The sequence below is a fragment of the Petaurus breviceps genome, unplaced genomic scaffold (assembly GCF_028583685.1).
Source record: "Petaurus breviceps papuanus isolate PSGF00001 unplaced genomic scaffold, PetGlider_PUasm1.0 90977, whole genome shotgun sequence".
Lineage (NCBI taxonomy): Eukaryota > Metazoa > Chordata > Mammalia > Diprotodontia > Petauridae > Petaurus > Petaurus breviceps.
Window position 1 is genome coordinate 3,671,744 of NW_027187391.1, and position 24,053 is coordinate 3,695,796.

At 35.2% G+C, this 24,053-nt stretch overlaps 1 pseudogene; it reads right to left on the bottom strand.

The window, feature by feature from the left end:
• Nucleotides 1–4,201: 4,201 nt before the first annotated feature.
• Nucleotides 4,202–24,053, bottom strand: part of LOC138153153 (adenosylhomocysteinase-like) — an 87,990-nt pseudogene continuing 68,138 nt past the window's right edge.

Below are 24,053 nucleotides of genomic sequence, written 5' to 3' on the forward strand. Positions count from 1 at the left end.
TTAATGGAATTGCTATAGTTTTCCCAATAGTTCTTAATGACCAGAGAGTCACTATTCCAGTAGTTCATGTTTAGAATTATATCAAACACTGTACCACTCCAGGACTTTCAGCTCTTAAAAATCTATTCCACTAATTTTCTTTTCTCATTTTAAACTACAACAACTATTTTTCATAATAATTGTTGCATAATATAATTTAAGATGTAGCAGCCTATCTCAGACAATGTCCTTGGGACATCACTGTTACCAACACCATCATCTTTTCATAGCAGATACTTCTCTAGTGCCTTAAAGTTTCTAAATGCTTTACATACATTATTTCCTTTTGTTCTCACAATAATAACATAAGTTATGTAGTACAGTGACTACTGTTGCCATTTTGCAGTTATAGAAATATGCTTAAGGAACTTAAGTGTCTTGGTCATGGTCACAATAATAAGTATCAGAGATGGGTTTCAAATCCAGATGATGCATATTGGCTTTATTTCTTTTATACCACAGCAATAATAGAAAGTACAAAGGGCTCACAAAATCAGTAAACAAATACAGAAGGATGTCACTCTTAAGGTGGTGATAATGTATTTCCCCCTTTTGTTTTTCCCTTCTCATCCTTTTCCCCTTCTTTTTTTCCATATTGTGTGAGATACAGATCTGTACCTAACTGTATGAATGTTTTCTTCCTCTTTGACCACTTGAGTAGAAAGCAAGGCTCAATGTTGGATGCAACCACCACTGACCCTTCCTTCTATAAACTTTTCTTTGTGCGTGTCATTTATGGAAGATAAATTTCCGTCTTCCTTCCCATTTTCCAGTGTGTTCCTCTTACCCACTCTTTACTTTCTTTTGAGATCATTAAAAAAACAAAACAAAACAAAAATAATAGAATTACTCCCAGATCATTGTTCTAATTAGATTTTCTTTATAACCCCTGATGATGACTGAGTTCTGAGGAGAAACATTATGATTTCCCTATAAAAGAATGTCAACAGTCTAAACTTATTTAGTCCCTTATGTCACATTTTCTTTTTAATGTATCTTTTAACTTCTCTATTTGTATGTCAAATTTCATATTCACATGTGGTCTTTTCATTAGGAGTATTTGGAAGTTCTTTGTAAAGATTCATTTTCCACCATAGGATTGTACTCAGTTTTTTTCTTTTTCTGGGGAGGTTATTCTCAGTTGTAAACATAGATCTTTTTATTTTCTTTCTGGAATATCATATTCAAATATCTCTGCTTCTTTATAGTAGTTACTTCTAAATCTTGTGTAATCCTGATTGTGACTCTGTTACTTAGATTCTTTATTTCTATGGCATTATTATTTTTTTTTTTAACTAAGAGCTCTGGATTTTGCCTATAATATTCCTGGGAGTTTACATTTTGAAGTTTCTCTCAAGTGGTGATCTGTAAATTCATTCAATTTCTACTTGAAACAGATATTAATAAGATACCTGGGAAGTTTTCTTTTACAGTTCTTTTAAATATGATGTCTAGGTTCTCTTCATTTCATAGCTTTCACATAGTCCAATGATTCTTAAATAATGTCTTCTCAATCTATTTTTCAAGGCAGTTGTTTTCCAGTGACAGATTTCTCATTTTCTATTTTTTTTTGCCTTTTAAATTATTTTTCTATGTCTCATGGAATTATTAGCCTGACTGGTGCTAATTTTCAAGAACTTATTTCTTAACTAATATTTTCTACTTCTTTTTCCAATATATCAATACCAATTTCACATCTTTATTTCCTGGCTCCCATTTCTTTGTCCCTGTTATTGCTTTCATATAATTTGAAAAAAATTGCTTTAAATTGCATATGAATTATTGTTAGACTTGAATAAGTTGCTTTTTCCTTTGAGACTTACCTTATAGACATTTTTTTCAGTCAATTCCCTTCTTCGATGTTTGTGGCTTGAGGTTTCCTGTCATCATAAAAAATGCATTATTATTGGATCTTTTTGTGTTTATTCATTCTAAGAATCTGAATTCTTAACTTTTGGCATTATTTTAGCTCTGGGTTTCACGTTTTTATCTGTTAAATTATTTTTAGTTTTCACCATTAACTTCCACAATATTTTGAGTTCCAATTTTCTCCCCATGTCTCACCTCCCCCCATGCAAAATGATATGCATTCTGATTGGCCCTTCTCCAATCTGCCCTCCATTCTATCACACACACACTTTTCTGTTATCCCATTCCCTTCAATTTTCCTGTAGGGCAAGATAGATTTCTATTCCATTACCTGTATATCTTATTTCACAGTTGCAGGTAAAAAACATTTTAATGTTCATTTTTAAAACTTTGAGTTTCACTTTCTCTGCCTTCCTCCCTCCCCACCCATCCTCATTGAGAAGGAAAGCAATTCAATACAAGCCATACATTTATAGCCATGCAAAACATTTCCATAAGAGTCATGTTGTGAAAGATTAATTATATTTCCCTCCATACTATCTCATCCCCATTTATTCTATTCTCTCCTTCTTCTCTGTCACACCTCAAAAGTGTTTGCTTCTGGTGACACCCTCCTCCCATTTGCCCTCCCTTCTATTACCTCCTCATCCCCTTCCCCCCTATTTTCTGTAGGATAAGATAATTTCATACCTAATTGAGTGTGTATGGTTTTCCCTCCTTAAGCCAAATACAATGAGAGTCAGGTTCTCTCATTCCCTCTCATCTCCCCTTCTTTCCCTCCATTGTAAAATCATTTTCCTGCCTCTTTTATGTGAGATAATTTATCCCATTCTACCTCTTCCTTTCTCCTTCTCCCAGTACATTCCACTTTCACCCCTTAGTTTTATTTTTTTTAAATATCATCCCTTTATATTCATCTTACCCTATGTCCTCTATAGGTATATATGTATGTATAAATATTTATATATACATATATATTATATTATATTATATTGTATTGTATTGTATTATATTATATTAATGTTATATTCTATTATAGTTATGTTATGTAATGTAATGTTATGTTATATTATATTATACCTTGTACTACCCTAATACTGAGGAGAAAGGTCATATGAGTTATAATATCATCTTTCCATGTAGAAATGGAAACAGTTAAACTTTAATAAGTCCTTTATGATTTATCTTTCCTGCTTACTTTTTCAAGCTTCTCTTGAATATTGTATTTGAAAGTCAATTTTTCTATTCAGCTCTGGTCTTTTCAGAAAGGATGCTTGAAAGTCTATTTCATTTGAGTGGCCATTTGTTTAACTACAGTATCATATGAGTATAATGAGGACTTGCTGGGTAGGTGATTCCTGGTTTTAATCTTAGCTCCTTTGACCTCCAAAATATCATGTTTCAAACCTTCTGATCCCTTCAGAAGCTGCTAGATCTTTTGTTATCCTGATTGTGTTTCCACAATACTTGAATTGTTTCTTCCTGACTGCTTCCAATATTTTCACCTAGGACCTCTTGAATTTGACTACAATATTCCTTGGAGTTTTCCTTTGTTGATCTCTTTCAGGAAATGATTGATGGACTCTTTCTATTTTTATTTTCACCTCTGGTACTAGAATATCAGGGCAGTTTTCCTTGATAATTTCTTGAAAGATGACATCTAGCATAATTTTTGATGAAGTCTTTCAAGGTAGTCCAATAATTTTTAAATTATCTCTCCTTGTTCTATTTTCCAGGTCAGTTGTTTTTTTTTTCAAATGATTTATTTCACATTGTCTCCTATTTTTTCATTCTTTTGGTTTTATTTTATAATTACTTGAATTCTCAAAAAGACATTAACTTCCATTTGTTCCATTATAACTTGTTAAAGAATTATTTTCTTCAGTGAGATTTTGAACCTCCTTTTCCATTTAGCCAATACTACTTTTTAAGTAATTCTCCTCATTAGTTTTTGTACCTCTTTTGTCATTTGGGTTAGACTATTTTTAAGGAATTTTTTCTTCAGCATTTTTTGTGGTTTCCTTAACAAGCCATTGACTTGTTTATCATGATTTTCCTGAATCATTCATTTCTCTTCCCAATTTTTCTTCTACTTCCATTATTTGATTTTTTTTTTTGCCCAACCAAATCCAGATACCATTTATTACTCTGGGCAGGAAGGGCTGGAAAGACAAGAAAATGTGGTTGGTAACTTGGAATCTTTGAGTTGGGCAAGACTCAGTACCAATACTGGTCAGGGTTGAAGGGACCCTCTCTGAGGAGGTCCTCTGGGGAGTCCAGACTGGGACTATTTTTACATAAGATTTGTTAGCTTCACATTCAGTTTACTGAGTTGGTCTCAACTGCATCTTCATCTAGCTTCTTGGGGAGGAAGTGTACTCTCACAGGGTACTTGTTTAGGTGAGTCCACAGCTCAATCTGGGTCAACATCTGTTTGCTAAAGGAATTGCTTATCTCAAAGCTTGGATGGCCCATAGCACATCCCAAGATGACTAGACAGCATTCTGCCAGCAGGAGGATACACTACCTATTCTTCAGCTTATACCAGTCCACCTAAGACTTCATGTTCACCTTCTCCTCAGAATTTTGATTTGGTCACTTTGCATCTATTTCCACATCAATGCGGTCAGTGTACACACGCTTATGGTATCATCCTTCATCTTCTCAAAGTGCCTTCTGAAAATGATTCCTATGAATCCTGTTGTGGTGACAAATATGTTTCCCTCTTTTCAGTTCTCATCCATGGTGGTCACTTCATAGCCCTTCATAGGGGTGTACAGTGCATGAATGGAATCTATCTCTTTGATGATCACTTGGATACCAAAGCCTCAAATGACCTGAACACAGCCCTTGCCCACACCATAGCCCTCCACTACAGTCAACTTGCCTACAATCATTACATCTGTGGCTCAATTGATGCCATCAATGAGGGACTCACAGCAGCTATACAGGTTTTCAAACTTGTTCTTGGTAACAGAATGGTTCTCGCTGATGGCTGGTACTTTCAGAACTCTATTGATATTCATCTTGTATAGATTTTGGACATGTGTGGTGGTTTCCTCTGAGATGCCTCTGATGTCCTTCAGGAGCTAGGGTATTTGGTGTGAATTAGATTGTTGATGTCCCCACCATCATCCAGGATTATGTTGAACATTTGCCCATCCTTGGAATAGAAGGTCTGCTTAATGTACCAGAGATATTCCTCATTGGTCTCCTCCTTCCAAGCATGTACAGGAATGCCAGTTTTGGCAATGGTAGCTGCTGCATGGTCCTGGGTGGAGAAAATGTTGCAAATGGACCACGGTACCTTGGTTCCCTAGGCCACCAGTGTCTCAATAAGACCAGCTGTTTCCATGGTCATGAGTAGGCAACCAGCAATCCTGGCACCCTCCAGTGGCTGGGAGATGGAATACTCTTGAAGTTTCATCAGGTCAGGAATCTCATTCTCTGCTATGACCAGGATCTTGTGTCCCCAGGCAGCCAGGTTGTCAGCAATTTTGTAGGACAATTTGTCATATATTTTGTGGCCTTCTCCACAGATACTTGATAAAACTAAGCACAGGCCACTGTGCAGAGACTTCAGGGATGGGGGTGATGGGGCCACAGGAAGGCCAAGGTAGATGGCAGGCAGCACCAGGAGGGGCCTCTTACTTGATTTTCAAAATACTTTTTGAGCTCTTCCATGGCCTGCAACCAATTGTTTTTTTTTTTTCTGGGAGACTTTGGATTTAAGAGCTTTGACTTTGTTGTCTTCTTCTGTTGTATGTTTGATCTTTCTTGTCACCAAATTAAGATTCTATGTTCTGATTTTTTCCCACTCTTTGGTCATTTTCCCAGTCAATTACTTGACATTTTAGCTCTTTGTTGAGATAGGACTCTGCTTCCAGTGTGGGAGGTGTTCTATCCCAAGTTTCAGGGGACTTGTGCAGCTTTTTTCAGAGATACTTCTAGGGAACTGTTAATTTTCACCTCTTTGAAGGTGGTACAATCAAAGGAGTGGTGTTTTCTGTGATGTGGTCTGTGAGTCACCACAAGCACTCTTTTCCACCTTGGAACTGTGAAGAAGATTCCCTCTCCTCCAACACCACAAGCTCTGCTAGGTTGGCACTCCTCTTTGCCCCAGGACCACCACAAGGACTCAACTCATATCAAAACAAGGGCACAACAAGAGAAACCTGCCTCAGTGCTAGCAAAGAGATCCCTGTAATCCCCCTCTTACCAGCATCTCAATCCCACTACCATCTTGTGGCCCTAGAACTCTGGAAGCAGTCACAGCTCTTCTACTGCCTTCCCCCACTGCCCCCCTAGGGCTGTGTTCAGGGCTGGGTCATGTCTCTCTCACACAGGTCTGACAGACCTTTCCTCCTGAATTTCTCAGTTGTCTTTGGAGTTTGGGTGTTGAGAAGTCTAGAGACCACAAGTCATTTTGTGGTTTCTTCTGCTCTAGAATACTTTTTACAGTTATTTGGAAGAACTGGAGTGGAACTCTGCTTTTACTCCACCATTTGGCTTCCCCTCCCCCCTTCCCTCTCCCAGACTGCATTTCTTAAAGGCATATATTATCGAAGCTTCTTTCCTCTTCTCTCCTAATGATTTCACAGCTCAGGTTGGGGTGTATGTATGAATTTTCAATGCTCCCAAGTTATGTTATCTCAGGGTGACAGGGGAGTTGAAAAAGTCTGTTTATTGCCCTGTTGGTTTGAGCTCTACAAGTTCCTGGACCAGGTTTCCTCTGTTGGCTTACCTCATCTGTAGGTTTTAGCTACAAGACTTGGCCATTAATAGTTTGCTGGGAGGTAGTGCAGATTTATAGTAACTGAACTGTTGCTTCCATTTTAGTGAGGAACTCTTGCCTTGTTTATTCCACTGCAGACTTCCACACTAGACTGAAGACTAGAACTGAACCACTGCTCTATACCTGGGATCAGACATTGAGCTGTATTTTGCTGTCCTTTTCTAGTTCCTTGCTAATTATAGATAGGGTCCATGTTAGTTATCTTTTCTATCTGTCCTGGATCAACAAATCATAATTGGGTATTGAGCAACAAAGCTGCCAGGCAGCACCTGTTCTTCCTATCAACACTGATTCAGGGATACCATGTGATTTCTTTCTTCTCTGATGCTTCTTGTTCTGGTGCCCTCTCTCAGACATCTTTCAGTCCCTGGTTGCTGGAATATTTTACTGCATGTACTTCTGGACGTACCTTATCCCTAGTGTCCATAGATCTCTAAGACTATTTCCCTAAATCCTGGACTAAAAGTACTCACTGTGACTTTTTCCTGACTTTATGATGAGAAATTGCTCTGGTGAATTGTATAAATCTCTGTGTTTTTTTAGTGCAGGGGGATGGTAGTGGGGCTAAGGCTTAGGCTGGCATTCTTCTCTTTCATTTTGACTACATCTCTCCACATGCTGGGTTTATAAAGATGCCACTTGGTATCTAATATACTGTATTAGACTGGCTCTTCCTCTCATACCCTTAGCTCATGGGAGAAGTTATTATTAATGTATTCCTTGTTCCCTAATCAACTGGTCTAGCAGTTGATCTTATCTTGCCCCCCACACACACACTTCCAACTCAAATCCTCTCTTTGTGATCTGCATTCACCAATCCTTGCTCCTCCTATACATATACTTCTTGTTGTTGAAATTTATGAACATCCTGGTCCCTCTGTCCCAAGATCTTAGAGTAAGAACTGACTTGCAGTCTTCTTCCTTCAAACTCCCTGGCTTCATGGTTCTTCTATCATGAAGCAGTGTCAAAGTCATATCTTAGAAAACGCCCTCTGCTTCTTTTCAAAAGAGCTGAAGCTCTGTACCTAAATTCCAAATTATAGCTCTGGAAACATGTAAAGTGTTACTCTTAATCTATAAAAAAAACATTGCTAGACCAAACAATATGAAAAATCTATTGGCTATAATGGATTACAATTTCAATGTGACAAGGTAGAAAAGGAATAAACTGATAAAAAAAAATAGATAGATATTGAATAGATGAAAGCCATTGTGATCTTAGATTGGTGATAGTGGGGAAGTGTCCATAACAAGGAAATGCAATATTATTGAACTCTGTCTAAGGGAGTCAACAAAAAAAATTACTATTTCTCGTTCCACACACCATATTTTAAGAAGGATACCAATTTAATGAACTTTGTCCAAAGCTGGAAAGCATGATACTGAACATTTTAGAGGAGATACTATATTAATATTTATTGAAGGAAATGAAGATGTCCACCCTAAAGAAGGAAAATTCAGTGAAATCATTTTATTTGAGGGATTGCAATGAGGGAGGAGAGTTATATTTTTTTTTCTGTCTGACTGCAGAGGGCAAAATGACAAGTAATGGTTGAAGTTAGAAAGAGGCATATTTTAACTTGATATAAGTTTTTCAAAAAGGCACAAAAAATCTCAAAAATAAAAAAAATCTTAAATTTCATATACTAGATGACTTTAAACAAAGGCTAAATTTCAGAAACAGAAGAGAAGGGAATTTTTCTTCACCTTCAAACTTTAATATACTTTGATTCCATCTGATACCTGTCTGTGGGGACCTCTAACATCTTATGACACTGATTACTTATTTCTTTTGTTTATACTCTGCTGCTTTTAAAGCCAAGCAGAGCAAATACATTTAATTCTCAAAATCAGTTATTTGAGAAACTCCATGATCCTGTAAAATTAATAGGAAATTTTTATATATCCAATAACTAATTTTCTTTCAAAACTCATTTGCATATATGTTGATATTAGATCTAGTTCTTTTTTTCCCTTGTATAGGATGGTTTCATTTTGTAAGAAGTCTCTTGGGCTACATTAAACTAAATTCTTTAATGCAAACTTGTAAATAAAGACTGTATTATTTTATTCCACCAAAAAAAAAACACCAAAAACAAGCAAGCAAACAAAACATGTTCTTGGGGGAAGTAACATTACAGGGGGCAGTTAGTTCCACAGGAACAATGTTATAATTAGGACAGTAAGGACATTGATTCTCAGGAGATTAACAGTACAAGGGCTCAAGTGCCAAATTGGATGTATGCCAAATATCCACTGTGTCTCAGGCAATTGACCATATGGTATTACAGCATGGTTTTGTGACATTACAGTGGGATTTGGTTATAATATATCAATAATGTTATTTTGAAATTATATTGGTTGAGACAATGTTTTGCAGAGCATAGCTATGTCTGTAAATGGAATGTATATATTTTCCATCTAGAGAAATACTATTATCTTTAAGAAAAGGGAATAAAGAATCCCTAAACACAGTAAGTACAAAGAAGTGAATGATCTGAAATTAGAAATGATGACACAGAGAAAGTTAGATTCAGGCCTTGAGAAGAATACAATAAATCAGATCTACTCTTTTCCTTCCCCTAGTTTATGTATTAAAACACACACTAACAACAAGACAACATAAAAACAGTTTGGGGATACATTATACTGATACTATTGTCATTCATCCATTTCTCTTAGGCAATAAAGACTTTTCTGACTCACTTGTTCTGCAAAAGAACAAGACCTGCTTCTTAATTCAGAAACATTATCATAAGTAGATCATAACTTGTAAGTAAGCTATTGAAAAAAAAAGTTTGAGAACTTTACCTACATGCCTTAATGAAGGAAGAAATTTTATAACTCATAACCAAAATCTTCATTTCCAGTGTGAACAGTCTTCATTGTTTCTGTGGGAACTTAGGGGATCTCTGTTTAAGGAATATGGCTATTCTGGGTTTCCCTCTCTTCCCTCTTCTGCTCTCATCACTTTTACTTCCAATCTGTGGAAGAGTAGTGGAGGAAGATTTTGGGATTCCAGATGATTTGGAATAGATAAGACTATCTTTGAGGGTTTTTCTTTTAAATATCCATGTACAAAATAAGTCCAGGTGTTGAAAGTGAATGTTCATTTTTCCTATGAAAACCTTCTGATATCCCTTTGGTTTGAGGTGAATGTCACCCATGTATATAAATGGAGAATGGGAAATAATACAATTCAGTGAATAAGTTTTTTGTCCTTGCAGGTTTGAACAAAGACTTCCAGCCAAGACACACACACACACACACACACACACACACACACACACACAATTAATCAAAGGAGGTAAAATTACAAACTAGAAAGATTGTTGTAAAGTACTTATGTATTTCAATTACTCCATTTCTATTCAAAAGTATTAAATATATAATGAACCATAGAGAAAGAATTTTCAAATAGGCTTTAAGTATTCATCTTTCAATTGCCTACAAATCAAAAAATGGAAGCCTACATTCAATGAAATAGGCTTGTTTCCACTAAAACTTTCTGAAGTACATGATGCTTTTTTTCTGCCTTTTGTTCAGCATACAGCTCAGTTACATACATATTTTGCAAATAAAAAGACTCTATAGAAGTCTCACATTTACTAACATAAGCACATTTGCTCTTCATCTGAAAAATGGACACAATTGACCTACTGGCAGAAGTTACTTGAGAGTGGCAGGTGATAAAGAATAATCTAAAGAATCAGCTGTTTAAATAAGAGAACCACTTTCTGAAAACAACAGTAGTGACAATCATCATTCAAATGAAAGTTTACATCCATGAAGAGATAATAGAACAGAATTCATTAACTCTTAAAAAAAAGTAGGAACAGAGAGTTTTTAGTACAATGCCTTAAATAGCACATCTGCTGCCCACTCTGCCTTCAAAGGTGTGAAACTTAATATGGCAAAGCAAGTGCCAATGTTACTTTCTGTTGTTTATCAAATTAAAGAACTGCGGAATCAAAGACAGTATATAAACATTCATTAAAAAGTGTGAAAAGTTAGAGTCAGACTCTGAGCATGTTGTCCAGTCTCTCCCCCAGGCCCAACTAGAACAATGGCATATCATTATGTCAGAGTAGTCAAAGTTGGGAATGTAACATACATGTTGCTTATGTAGGACATGAATCCTGAGATTGTGTTTTGAATGTACAGTGTGTATCATCTAGGGTAATACACCACAGGAGTTCTCTTGTGTCACTGTATGTTGGAGTTGATATATGAACTGTGTTAGACAGCAAGACAGAATTGTTTTCAATGTAATCCTCAGGGAGTCCTTCAGGAAAGGGAAAACAATGATTTTGAAGGTTCATTTCATTGCCAGTTGGCAGAGACTTTAAAGGTTATTCTATTTTACCCATACTGCATAGTTTTTTTAAATGTGTCCATGTGTAATATGCCAAAGCAGTGTTTATTTAGAAACAATGGGACTGAAAAACACATTCAAGAAAATAAAAATTAGAGAAAACAGGAATCTATCTGCTAACTTAAATCTGTAAATGCTTACATGAATTCTGGTCAAAATGAATTAACATCAATGTTTTAAAGATTTTTACCACTTTTTGTATCAAAAAGCTTGTGCTTAAAGATGATGAATTCTATCCTAGATTAGCTAGAAATCCAGAGACCCACTGCCAAACTATCTATGGGGCTTTTTCTCTTTGATAAAGGGGTGTGTTTGTGTGTGTGTGTGTGTGTGTGTGTGTGTGACAGAGACCAAGAGAGAGACACAGAGAGACACACAGAGAGAGTATGTAAAAGACACATCTACACATAAGCCCACATGATCTAACCCTGTGTAAAGGCAAAAGGTATTCCAAATAGATGGCACGATGGATGGAGTGCTTGGTCAGGAGTGAGAAGATCTGAATTTAAATTCATCTTCTGAATTTGATTGATAATGTGTCCTGATTAGCTGTGTGACCTTGGGTAAATCATTTCACTTCTCTGTGGCCCTGATTCTTCATCTGTAAAATGGGAATAATAATAGCAGCTACATCCTGAGGTTATTATAGGATCAAATGAGATAATAAAATGCTTAACACAATGCCTGACACACAGTAAGCACTATTTAAGTGTTATCTATAATAATAACAGCAACAGCAACAATAATAATAAACTATCATTTTTGTTTTTGTTATCATTTTGAAAGTGAAAATGAGGCTAGGTTTAATCCCAAGCATCTAAATTTAGATTATATAATATGTCAATACATACATGCCTACAAATAAGTAGTACATATTATATGCATGCAAAAAATGTATAAGTATACTTAATGCATGTATGTGTATATGAATGATGATGATGGTGATGATAATGATGATGATGATGATGACAATGATGATTATGGTGAGGATGCTAAATTACTGACATTTATATCACAGCCAGGCACTATGCTAAACACTTTACATATATTATCTCATTTTATCTTCACAACAATCCTAGGAATTAGGTGCCATTATTAACACTATTTTATATATGAGGCAACTGGGTCAAACCAAGATTAATTGACTTGTTCAAGGTACCATATTAGGTGCAACAAGTGTTTAAGGCCAACTTTGAATTTAGGTCTTTCTGACCCAAGCCTAGCATATTATTTGCTTTGCCAGTTAGCTCTTTAGCCAAGGCCAGGCTGTGTGTGTGTTTGTGTGTGTGTGTGTGTGTAAGTGTGCATTTGAATAAAGAATGAACACAAAATTGAGGTTAATGTAGTTAGGAGATATTTCAAATCTATAATAAGCAGTGCAGGAAGGCAAACATTTGTCACATATGGAGGAATAAGTCTTAGGTGAATAAAATGCATTAAAATAATACATATAGTACTTTATAAGTTGCTATGACACTTAGTCCTTTAATTTTACCAATCAGTAAATAATTTAATAATAAGCCAGGAGCATAAATGCCTAACTTCTTATAGCATTAGACATTGACCTGTCATTTTATTTTCCTTTTACATTGTATTAGCAAATGAAATGATAGTTTTCTAGTGAGTCATTGCATAATGTTAAGAATACACAAAGAAATAACATAAGGCAGTAAAATAGTTCTTAGAAGTTTAGAAATACAGTATGAGGTTAAAGACTTGGAAAAGGGAAAAAAACAGTCCAATTGGAAAAAAATGGAAGAATTCAAATTAATAGAAAATGCAAATACTTGGGCATATTTACAATTAAATGGAATGAGATTAAGGAAAGGAAGGTGCATCTTCCATAAACAAAAAATACATAAGCAGAAAATCCATTTCTAAAATGACATTATTAAAAATTTCTCTCAATTAAATTATCTTCTCTGTCATTTATAGTCTTAGAGAGTTGCCTAATGTACTGAGTGGTTAAGAGATTTGCTCAGAATCTAAAAGCTGATACATATTAGAAAAGGAACTTGATTCTAGTTCTTCCAGGTTTGAAGGCTATCTCCCCATCAATATACCATTCTACAGTTCCAGAACTCCATATGCTTCAGCATGGCCTCAGGAAAACTGGTAGACTCCAACCCTACCAGTGCCTAAGCAAATAGGCTAACACACCAGCTCTGCCCTCAACCACTTGCTTCACCATAGCCTGGAGCAGACAGGCAGCCAACAGAAGTCAGACTACTATGTGCTTCAGTGTATATAGCCCACCAGCCTCAGCACATACCAGACACAAGCACTAGGATCCTGGCTCAGCACCAGGTAAGCTGCCAGACTCCAATGGCCTATAGCAGTACTAGCCAACCCCCACCATACACCCTCAGCCCAGTACCAGAAAGGAGGGTCCCTATGAACCTCAGGTAAACAACCAGGTCCTATTAGGCACAAGAAGTCTGAGATAGTGCCCCCTCCACCATGGAGCAGAATTCAAATTTAAAAGAAAGAAAAAAAGACCAAAGAAAGATTACCATAAAAACAACAAAAACAATATGGTCATAGAAAGTTGTTAGGGTAACAGGGAAAATCAAGAAAAAACTCAAAAGAGGGCAATAATATCAAGACACCTATAGGCAAAACCCCAAAGAAAAATGAGAAGGCTCTCAAGCCCAAAAAGAAATAATGGAAGACCTCAAAAAAAGAGATTTTGTTATTTTTGTTATTCATATGGTCAATGATACTGATAGTTTTCCTAATATTGAACCAGCTCTGCATTTCTGTTATAAATCCCACCTGACCATCATGTATGATATTTGTGACATATTGCTATAATCTCCTTGCTAGTGTTTTGTTTTTTCTTATAATTTTGCTTTGACATCGATTAAATAAATTAGTATAGAGTTTTATTTTGGTTCTTTTTTTGTCTGTATTTGTTCTCTTTTGTTTGCTTATGAAAACCATATTTGTTTCATAAAAGCAACTTGGTAGAACTCCTTCTTTACCTTTTTTTTCAAATTATTTATATCATATTGAGATTAATTATTCCTTAAACACTTTGTAGAGTTCAAATGCAAATATATACAGTCCTCATCTCCTTGTTAATATTTATTTAACATTTTTATATTAATAATCTTTATGGAAATTCACCTATAATTTTATATTTCTTTTTAGACTTGTGTGGCCTAAATATCAAGACTATATTGATATCAAAGGGGAATTTTGTAGGATCTCTTCTTGGTTATTTCTGCAAACATTTTATGATATTGTAATTATTTTTTATGTTTAATATAATTTGCTTGTAAATTTATCAACTGTTTTCCCCCTCTTTGAGAATTCAATTATGGCTTGTTCAAATTATTTTTTCTGAGACTAGTTTGTTTAAATTATGTAATTCTTAGTTTTTAAAAATCTGGTTACTAAAAAAAATCTGGTTACTTCATAATTTTTATAAGAACGAATACATTTCATTGAAGTTGTAGATTTTGAGGGACATAATTGGTAACACATTTTAAATATAATATCCTTTAAAATTTTTTTGACAATTCTCCTTTTGGATATTTGATACTGGTAGGTTGTCATTCCTTTTTCTTTTAATTAGTGTAATATATTTTTTCTAGTTTTCTTTAAAATAAACTCAGTTTTATTATTATTAATATTGGGGGTTTTGCCTTAAATTGTGTCAGTCTTTAAGTTGCTGGATGCTATTTTGGTTCATAATTGGGTTTTATAATTTGCTGGTTTTCTATTATTCTTAAGTAGCAGTCCCAATGAATTGATCTGTCCTTTTTGCTTGGAGAAAATATTTAGCATTTGGTTTTTTTTTTATCCCTGACTTAGTTTCATTCCTCAAAATGTCATATGTTATCTCATTGCTGCTATTATCATTAGTGAAATTATCTCTCACTTCTCTATTTTGTTCTTTTATCCACCACATTTTTGGGATACACACACACACATTCTCCTGTTAATTGCTGTTTTTTTAAAGGTGCTCTTTGTTAATTATTATCTTTATTAAGTTATGGTCAGTAAATTTTAAATAAAATTACTTTTTTATTGGTTGCATGGTTCTAATCCATTTTTGCAAGTTGTCATGCACAGCTCACATAGGCATATTCACACATATACACATGCACACATATACATATATTATACTACTTTGTATTCTTAATTTTAATTAATCATGAATTCTAACTTTTATAAAAATTCTATTCAAGATATGAACTTCTTCATTTTCTTATCTAATTATGTATTTTCTTGTATCTTTTCTTTTTATTGTCATTTCCTTTCTTCCTATATTTTCCTTCCCTGCTTCCCACCATTTTCCTTCCCTAATCATTTTCCTTTTCCCTTACTTCCTTCTTCCCTTTCCATGTTCATTCCTTCTTTTCTTCGTTCCTTTCCTCCATGTGTCCCCCCTTCTCTCCTCTCCTCTGCTCTCTTTTTCTCTCCTCTCCTCTCCTTTACTTACCTCTCTTCTTCTCTTTTCTCTGTCTCTGTCTCTCTCTGTGTGTCTTTCTCTCTTTCTCTCTCTCTGTCTCTCTCTCTCTCTCAAAGAATTGAAGTCTTCCAGTATTATAGTTTTATTATCTATCTCTCTAACTTGTATAACTTTTAATTTAAATTTTCAGGTACTATATTATTTGGCACAATTGTGGTACATATTAAAATTATTATTCATAATTCTTTTAACAAAATGTTGATGGGAAAGTAAGTAAATAGAGCACTACACTAAATTTAGGAAGATCTCAGTTGAGATCCAAATTCAGACATATCTTAATATATATTACCCTAGGCATGCAACTGAACTTCTGTCTTCCTCAATTTTCTCAACTGGAGATATAGAAATGAAAATCTATCTCTTTATAGTGTTGTGAGAATCAAATAATATATCTGTGAAGGGCTTTTCAAACTATAAAAACTATATATTTAGGGGCGGCCAGGTAGCACAACGAGTAAGAGCACCGGTTCCAGTGTTGAGAAGACCTGGAGATCGAATCCCGGGCTCAGACACTTAGCACCCACCCAGAAACACCTGGCCGTGTAACCTTGAGCAAGTTACTTAACCCCAATTGCTTTAAAAAAAATAAAATAAAAACTATATATTATCTAGATATCATATTAAAATTTATAACAATTTATTATTGTTTTGCCTTATCTGAATCATGATTGTTTCCCCTGATATTTTGTGTTCATTTGATGTATGTTAGGTTTTTCTCCAACCCTTTCTCTTAACTGAGCAGAGAGCAAGTTTTCTTTAAATATTATTTAAAGATCCTCTTTATTTTGTGTTCATAGATTTCAATAGTCCCGTGATTCCTAAATTATCTCTCCTTGATTTGTTTTGCAGTGCACTTGTTTTTCATATGAGATACATTTTATTTTCTTCTATTTTGTTCACCTTTTTTGAACTGGTTTAAATAATTCTCACACAATCATTAATTATTTTTGATATATTTCAATTTTTAGCAATAAGAACCCTGGATAAGCTCTTGTACCTCTTTTTTTTTTTTTTTAGCAATTGGGGTTAAGTAACTTGCTCAAGGTTACACAGCCAGGTGTTTCTGGGTGGGTGCATTATTAAGTCTTCACTAAAGTTTCTATCTATAAAATTGTTTTTATCCTGATTACCATTTTAATTGCATCATTTTATGTGTATATTTATCATGTATATTTACTATTCTGGTTTTATACCTATTTATACATTCTCTTTTACCTTTCACATCTTTTATTTTTAGGAAGGTACCAAGAAGTCATTTGTGTTCTTTAATGTACCTGTTTAGACATACCATAAAACTTTGACTCAAATTTTATATTATTTTCTGTCATGTTTATCTCTTCCTCCACTATAGATATCCCCATTTTTCTGATAACATATGATTGTAGCCCACAATTAGTGTCTTACTATCATTATCTTTTTGCAATTTAGTGAAATTTCCCTGGCTTTATCTGAATGCTATACATTGTAATATTATTCAAGTGTCTGTCATGTTTAAATATAATGTAGTTACTTACTATTTTCCCCATGCTGTGAATTTTCCTTTTGGATTTGTCTAAGATCATGATTATGACTATTACTTTGGGGGGAATCATTAGATTAAATATCATTCTAGCTTCCTTTTTTTATTATGTATGTGTTTATTTTCAGATGTGTGTTTTAAATGTAGTAAGGAATTCATTTTTAGATTACTTATTCATTCTGGAATTCACTTTACTTGAATGTTTAATTTATTTATATGTTCAGTTATTAGTTTTGTTTTTCAGTATTGTTTCCTTTGTTTTTATTGTTATCCCATTGCTCTTTTGTGAGCATTTTTAGCCTATCAGTTTTATTTCCATTACTTTGATACTAATCTCTTTCCCCAGTCTTCCACCCATTCTATTCCTATTTTCTTATACTATTGAAACTTTCTTATTCCTTTTGATTGGTATATATTTAAATATTCATACATATTATATATATATATATAATTTATATGGTAATCCTCTTTGTGACCATTTTCATTTTTGCCCAGATATGTATATTATTCAAGTGTGTTTGTGTGTGTGTGTGTTGACCAAATTCTTAACTTAAGAAACATTGTTATGTGGCTCCCCTTTCCAAAAAATTCATTTATTTCATTCCCTTTTCTCTTCTCTTTACATTCAAAATTCTTTTCTATTCAATTTGAACTTCCTTACTTTTTTGGGATTTTTAGTTATTTATCCATGTTCTTTACTTTTTCTGTGTATATTTGGTTTAGTTTACTAGATTCTTCTGTTTTGTATTTTTCTGTTTCCCTATCAGGCTTCACTCTTATCAATACTAATTCATAAAAATATCTGATGGTCAACCTTTGTCATGAGTCATTAGCTCCATTCTTTTTGGCAACTTTTGTCCTGATTTTTCAAAATGACAAATTTTTATCTTTGACTTTATGTTTCTTCATACCCTCCCTGGTTGATGGTTGCCTCTGAGAACCCAGTCATTCCTTCTCCTTTGATGGGATTCAGGTCAGGGAAGCAAAGACAACATTCTTCTGGGTTCATCATTTTCCTCCCCTCTTGACAAAATCTATTTTAAGGTTAAAAGTTCTAGTCAGTTATATGTTCCCCTGTCTCTTGTACACATTTCTTAATGTAACCCTTTTATTTCACCTTCTCATATGAGACCTGCCATCCACTTGACACTTACTAGCTGTCTGACTTTGGGCAAGCCACTTAACCCCAATTGCCTTGCCTTTCACCCTCAAAAAAAAAAAAAAGAGCGGAAGCCCTGAGAACCTGGATCATTTTCAGTCTGAAGGAATAAGGCGCCCATCTTGGGTAAAGACCAGAGTGCAGAACAAGAGAGCAGTAACCACACTTCTTCCCAGATCACAAGCACACTGGAAGCATCAAAAAAGAAATATCAACCACCCCATAATAGCTCAGAGGAAGTACTATAAAAAACAAATGGAGAGCTTGGAAATACACTTATCTGTCCCCACCCCCACTGCACCCTCCAGGAAAACACAACAGGAGCAGAATTAAACATTAAGATAAATTCCCAAATGAAGAAATAAGGTGGGAAATGAGCAAACCACAAACAAGAACCTGACCACAACAAAGTTATCATGGTGACCTGTTAGCTTTTCCAACACAAAGGGATCAAATTACATTACAAATTACAATCTCAGTAGTTAATATAGAGTACCCAAGTAAGTCTTCTTTCATCTTGACTGGAGGCTAGCTTCCAAGGAGAAACCAAACTGCTGAGGTAAGAGCTTTGAAAACCCAGATGTCGGTGCTTCCCTCTCTGGTAACTAACTAGGTATGGATGTAATGGTCAGATAGCTGGAAGCCCTGTCTGCTGAATTGTGTTATTTTCTGTTGAATAGTAACTAATGGGATTGTAATTTATTTGTGATTATACTTTGTGATTGAATTAAGGAATCTGTGATTGACTAAAGAAATGTTCTACCCAGGGGGGTAGTTACTAGAGAGGGAAGCACCAACATCTGGGTTTTCAAAGTCAGAGGGCTCAACAGCTGCCCAGAGTCCCATCTGGCCAAATCACACAACTCTTCCAGAAGTAAGTCCCAAAGCAAAATCATTACTCAGGCAATTTCATCAGTCAGTACTCAGTATTCACAGAGAGGTCTTTTCATCTTGATTCAAGGCAGGCTTTTACCTTCCATGGATCCCCTTCTATGGTTGTTACTTGGATTCACCAAACTGTCATCAGGGTTCAAAGGCAGACAGCTCCCAGTTTCTTGTCCAACTCTCTGCGCAGTTCCTGTTCCACTCTGAAGCTCACAGTGTCTAGTCCACCTTAAGTCCTTCACAGTATCTGTTCCTGGGAAGTCAAGGCTTAAAAAAAGTCACAAACAGACAAAATACCAGCACCACAGTCATTTTTCTTCAGTCTTCTGCAGCTGTGGCTGGTCCTTGGAAATCCTCAGCAGTTTGGCTGGCCCTCAGACTCAGCAGAAGTTTCAGTTGTTTCCCAGAATCAAAATCACTGCATCCAGGTTCTCAAAATGAAAAAAAAAAATCATTCTCTCCAGCCTGGGCCTCTCTGCTGCAGCTTCCAGAAACTCGATACAAGAAGATCTGAAATTCCAGATAGCGCTTCTCCTTTTTTACCTATTAGCTTCTCCTTGTTCTGCCCATTCTTGTTACATCAGCAACTTCCTGTTATGTCAGCAACAGGGGTTCATACCTTTTGTTTCTCAACTGAGGCTCCATCTAATTAATTTCAAAGTAGTTGCTAAGTACCTGTTAGCTTTGCCAATTCAAAAGGACCAAATTACATTATTATCACAATATTATTGTAATAATATACAATAATAATGTATATTGAATATACATTATTATTCCAAGTAAAGTCTTCTTTCATCTTGACTGGAGGCTAGCTTCCAGTCATCCTTAAGCCAATCTTGCTTAGAGGGTAGCAGAAAGTAGAAACACCACCCACCCCTAGGTCACAGTAAGTCATAATCTCATCAGTCAACACAGAGCACCCAAGTAAAGACTTCTTTCATTTTAACTCAAGGGTAGCTTCCAAACTCCACAGCTTCTCTTCCACAGATTGACCACTTCCAACTCTTGCCTGTATTCATAGGTAGGCAACACTGCACTCTTGTTTCATATCCCAGTTTACTGCTCCACTCCAAGCTCTCCAAAGTTTCTGTTTCTAGGAAGATAAAGCTTAACAGAACTACAACAATATTTACACACATTGCTGGCACTATCATTTCAATTCACTTTTTGTCTGACCAAGTAACACAAATCAACAGAGAAGGTTTCTTTCTGAGAAATAAAACACAAATTAACTGTAAAGTCCCAGGACTTCTGGAACAGCAGTAAAGTCCTCTTTCAGGGTTTCTGTAGCAGCAATAAAATCCTCTTTCAACAGACAGAATTCTTCGTTCTGACAAAGTAAAATCAACAAAGACAGAACAGACAGAGAGAGTGATGAAATCACAGGTGTTCTCCCTCTCAGTTATTCTTGGGCCCAGCTCTGCTTGAGGTGTGCTCTGCTCTGCTCCTTCCTGGTCCACCCTTCTTGTTCTACTCTTTTTGGAAATTTCGTCCCATAGTGGGTGCCATGTGATGACATTAGGCCTATTAAGGACAGGAAAGGTCTCTTAGGCCTGTTAAGGACAGCATAATGTATACTGTTTCCAACTAAGACTTTTGATACAATCAAATGTGAGGCTCAAAGGCACTCAAGTTACTGAAAAAAGCAGCAAAGTACTACTTTGATTGCCATTACAACATTTAGTAACTGCTTGATCCCATATGGTCCTAAGATTAAAAATTAATTACTTGACTGGTTCTACTCTTTCTGACTTCTTTCTCCTTAAATGTCTTTGCAACTCCTTCCAAAACATTACTAGTTGGTGAATTTGGTATTTAATAATGCATATTTGGGTACCCCTCACCTGCATGGAAATAAGAGTAATACCATAACAGTATTTACTAATAAATCAGCCATTTATAAAATGAGTTTCTATTAAAAAGCTTATTTCCTACTAACACTAGTGATGATTACCATCCATTAGGTTCATGCTATTGTTGTCAGTCGCTCATCAATTGCAGACATTACAAAAGAGAATTATTTTAATATCAACAGATTAAAAATGAGAAAATGAACAAAATCTTGTGGATTTTTTCAATTATGAACTTCTTTTTTTTATTTTTTTAAAGCAATCGGGGTTGAGTAATTTGCTCAAGGTCACACAGCCAGTTATTTCTGGGTGTGGTGCTGAGTATCTGAGGCCAGATTTGATCCCCAGGTCATCCCGTCACTGGAGCCAGTGCTCTTACTCACTGAGCCACCCGGACACCCCTAAGCAATTGGGGTTAAGTAACTTGCTCAAGGTTACACGTCCAGGTGTTTCTGGGTGGGTACTAAGTGTTTGAGCACGGGATTCGATCCCCAGGTCATCACGACACTGGAGCCGGTGATCTTACTCGCTGTGCTACCTGGCCGCCCCTCAATTATGAACTTTTAATGAGTTTGTTTCAAATTTGTAATATGAAATGAAAGGCATCATATAAAATTTTCATGTAATTCTGTAAGAACAATTATGCTCCCTCCATCAACAAGCAAGATATTTCATTTTCTAGGTTTTTCTACAAATTGAGAAATATTTTTATTTAAACTTTATTTTCTTAAATATAAGATAAGGAAATTTTATACTTGTTAATTTTTAAATAAGGTGACAACCAACATTTTACTCACTATTTACTAGGAATTAGTATCCCTTATTTCAAGAAGATTATTTCAAATTGGCAATTTTGAATGAATAAATAAATAAAAATATTTAATGCCTACTATATGTTAAGCACTGTCCTTCTTCTAGTACTATGCTTAGATAATGCCAACCTCCTAGATTTCAATTGTCTTGAGTTATTTCATGGTTTATTTACCTTATGAAAAATTTCTGACTTATTTTGTATGACACCTATGTGACCTACCTCTAGGTTTCTGTGTGTGTGTGTTTTCTCCCCCATTAGATTGTGAAGTACTTGAGGCAAGAAACTGTTTTTGTCTTTATTTATATTCTCAGGGCTTAGCAAAGTACTTAATAAATTGATATTATATTAACTTGACTTCACCCATCAGTACATATTATTGAAAGGAGAGCAGGCAAAGTTTGCAAAATTTTTTGCTTAGATTCCTTTCTTCCTTCTAACAGGAGATGTGATAATGGAACTAGGCCATATGAAGTAATTCTGAACAAATAGGTACATAAGAATATTTTTTTAGAATATAAAAATATGTCACCAGGATAATTTTGTGAGTTTCCCAAAATGGAAGAACACTTCAAAATGATCCAGTGTGGTTATAGCCCTACAATATTTGGTAAAAATGAAGGTCCCAGAATTTTGGAGGTGTAAGGGTTATGGGATTTAAAGATCTCCCATGCCCCATGGATGTGCTGACATAGCAGAGCAAGAAGAAAAAAAAAAAAAGCCGGGCTAACAGTCCTGTGGTTGGCAGTTGGGGGCAGTTGCCTTTTTTTTTTTTTTTTTGAGTTAGGACTCCGGCTGAGCACTGCCAGGGGCCAGAGCTGCTGGGAGCGCTCTTCCAGGACGCTGGGTGGTTGCTGTGAGTGGGGAGAGGAGGACCTTTGCCTGAGGTAGCCTGTTCTGCTTTAAAGGCTTGAGAATGTGGGTGCTTTCTACTTTATCTACCTGTGCCAATGTCATAACTACTCTGATGGCTTTCACTTTCTGGTTTTGGGACTCAGTCTTTTGGTATCTGAATAAATTTTCTAGTTTATTTCCCCAAATGGTAAACCTGACGTATTTTGTGATGGATAATTATATCAGCATATTTGTCATCTCTATAGGCATTGTGAATATGGCATTGCTGATACAGGAGGTAAGGGAGAAAAATGATAGCAAGAAATGGAAAAAGTTCAATACTTGTTACAATTGTCCAATATGCTGTTTTATCAGCCTAAATTATGACTAACTTTACAGCTGTGCCAACGGCAATATTTACTAGGCTTATAAACATATTTTGACACTGCCTCATACTCTAGTTGCGTTTCCCACTTAATGAATATCACTATTAGTCTTGGGAATACACTGACTGAAGTACACTTAGGAAGCTTCGTCATTCTCCAAATAAATTGTGATATTTTCCCAGATAAATTATGATGGAATCATTGATGAAATTAGCACAAGCAACAGAGTAGACATTTAATAAGAGCTTGTTGAATGGCTGGAAGGCATTATAGTGTGACTCAAAATCCTTCTGAGACTATTTAATGTTGAGAATTTTCATTTCATATGGGCATGTTCATCCTCCATTTCAAAGAGAAATATCAAAAAAAAAGTCCTCATTATCATGAATATCTTTAGGGATATGCCGCTTCCCATTGTATTTGTCTAAGCATACGACACCATTAGTAGGAGCATGGTGATGCCTTATGTGTGTATTTATAATATATTAAGTAGCTAATTGATGATGAATAAATAAGATATGACACTTTCACCATAGGAGAGAAATGAATGAGGGCCAAGAAAACATAACATTAAAGAGTAACCAATGCATACAGGGATGAGAACAGCAACACCAACAACAAAAACATATTGAACTCAGTACAGGTTGGGGACAAGGAAGATATGCATTTTATGTTTTAAGAGACAGGTATCTTAATCTTCACCAGAATTGAAGCAGACTTAATTCAAGAGAATAGGAAGGATTTAAGCATGAATCCAGACTAAGAGAGGGGACTGTAAGGTGAAATATGGACATGAGGGAAACCAGTAATATTTATCTTTGAAGCTATAAACTATATTCTGTATTTACTATAATTGATTACTAGACCCATTTTTATCTTTAGATTACCCTTATTGTTTAAAGGATGCTACAATTTGTCAAAAGTGTTATCACTATTAACATGTCCATATATTATATACACACATGCATATATACACACATATATACATACATAGAAACACACATTATACAAAAATATCACCATTATATAATATACATTTGTGTGTATATAT